Here is a 2,168-nt window from a genome sequence, read left to right on the forward strand (position 1 = left end):
TTTTTTTTTTTTTTTATTATTTAAGACCTTTATTAACGGGTGCTTGCTGTTTGTGAATTTTTTGAAAAAATCAAGTTGTAAACTTTTTATTACAAATTAAAAATGAGGTTCTTAAAAATCTCAACTTGACCAGATATGAAACAATTTAAAAAACCTTTAAAGGTGTATTGAGAAAAACCAGTTTTGTTTTTTTTTTAAACACGTTTGTCATTACCAAGAAGAGACGTCTTTAGGTAAAAATAATAAAAACCCCATGCTACATAGATAATGCAGATGGTTCTATTTATCTGGTCAGTGGGCAAAAAGCAAGCACTTAAGGTCTTCAGCTCCAATCTTTTGTTCATTTCTTATTGCTGGAATTTCATCTTCATTTCTTCCTGGTGGATGACTAAACCGGATGATGGTAGAGATGGTAAGCCGGCATTTACTCAGCCCCGCCCTGCTCAGCCTTGGGAGCGGACGAATTCTCAGCTGGTGGATCGGCTGCTTTTGTCTCTTTGCCATCTTGTGGTTTAGGGTTTTCTGGGCGTCTGGGTCGGTAATTGAAGTTGCCGTGGTACCTACGTTGAGGTGGCTGCTGACCTTGGGTCTCGTCTCCTTGATTTTCCTTATCTTCCTCATTGCCATCCTCTCCAGGCTGTCTTCGGCGAGGAGGACCCCTGCGGAGTCGTGGTCTCTAACCCCGATACATATTCGGTCTCACTGGTCTACCTTGTTCTCCTGCACCCTGGTTGTCAGCACCCTCCATCACTTCTCCCTGCACAGGAGGGTTGGAATACGGTGGTCCGCGCCCATAGGGTCTCCGCATGTAGTAAGGTGGGAACCGTCACCCGCGGGAGGGCTGGCGCTGTTGGGCCCGGCCTTCGGGAGCACTTTCCGATGCCTCGTTCTTTTCCCCACTCTCACTCTGCTGGTGATTCTGCTGGGAATTGCGTGGAGGACCCCTGCGACGCGGACAGCGTCTATAATGGTTACGGTCTGCTGCATGTTTGCTGCCTTGCACTGGAACTCCCCCAGGGCCTGGCACATTTGCTGCCCCCGCACCCTTTTCTCCTTCAGCCCCATCAGAGTCCGCAGTCTCTCCATCTCCTACACTGCGAAGGTACTTCCTGGGCCTATTCTTCTTTACGGTGGTCTGGTGTGCAAATACATCCTCCTTGGTGTCATTCCCGTTGGTGAAACCAGATCCGTGTCTTATATTGAACCACTTTACCGTTCCCAAAACCTTCGTTGCGATGAGGTTTTTGTCCCCGCCGGCAGGCGCCGCCGATGGGAGGCCCCCCGGGCCGCTGCGGGGCTTGGTGTCGGCTGCGCTGACGGCGGGGACGGCGGGCGGCTGCTGGGTCTCGGCCTCGCGGCTCATGGTTGCGGTGACGGTGACTGGGGCCGGCGGCGGCAGCTGCGACTCGTCCCGGGGTGTGAGGGTAACTAGCCCGGCGGCCGCGGCGGGCCTGCTCGGGGCTCTCTGGGGTCCGCTCTCCGCTCCCGCTACCCCTCGAACCTACTCACTTCTTGTTCTTCACGGTGTTTAAACATCTTGGATTTGAATGATTTGGGTGGGAAACACTCCTGTATTCCACCACTCCTTGTTGTTCGCCAAGGTCGAGAGTCACAGCCCATCTTATGTGAGTTTCCCCCACGGTTCCCTCTTCCTGGGGAAGCCCATCTCTCAGATCTTCTTATGGTTAACTCTCTCATCACTGAGGTCTCTGCTTCTGAAAGGCTTTCCTTGGTCCATCTGGATCAGCAACATTCAAAGGACGTATGACGGGAGTCACAAATATGAGCCACACATGTAATTTTACATTACATTAAAAACAAGTAAAAAGAACCAGGTGAAATTGATTTTAATAATATATTTTATTGCATCCAATGTGTTTAAAATATCATGTCAACTTGTAATAAATATACAAATTATGATCGGGATATTTTACGTTCTTTTTTTTTGTGCCAAGTCTTTGAAATCCAGTGTGATTTTATACTTATGACATATCTCCATGTGGAGTAGCCATATTTCAAATGCTTAATAGACACATGTAGGCTAGACGCTCTCATAGCAGACAACCATAGGCAAAGTGCCTCCCACTCCCACTCAGAATGATGTTTTATTGCTTTCATAGTACTTATCATATTCTAAAATTATCTTTTTCATTTGTTCTGTATGAGCT

The 2,168-nt window shown here is 48.1% G+C and overlaps 1 pseudogene; it reads right to left on the reverse strand.

Annotated features, from left to right (window-relative positions):
- Nucleotides 1-205: 205 nt before the first annotated feature.
- LOC123836989 (Y-box-binding protein 1-like) lies at nt 206-1,363 on the reverse strand (annotated as a pseudogene).
- Between the last annotated feature and the right edge of the window lie 805 nt (nt 1,364-2,168).

The sequence above is a fragment of the Mirounga angustirostris genome, unplaced genomic scaffold, assembly GCF_029215605.1.
Source record: "Mirounga angustirostris isolate CCGP_5_RB_7025 unplaced genomic scaffold, mMirAng1.0.hap1 SCAF_8, whole genome shotgun sequence".
Lineage (NCBI taxonomy): Eukaryota > Metazoa > Chordata > Mammalia > Carnivora > Phocidae > Mirounga > Mirounga angustirostris.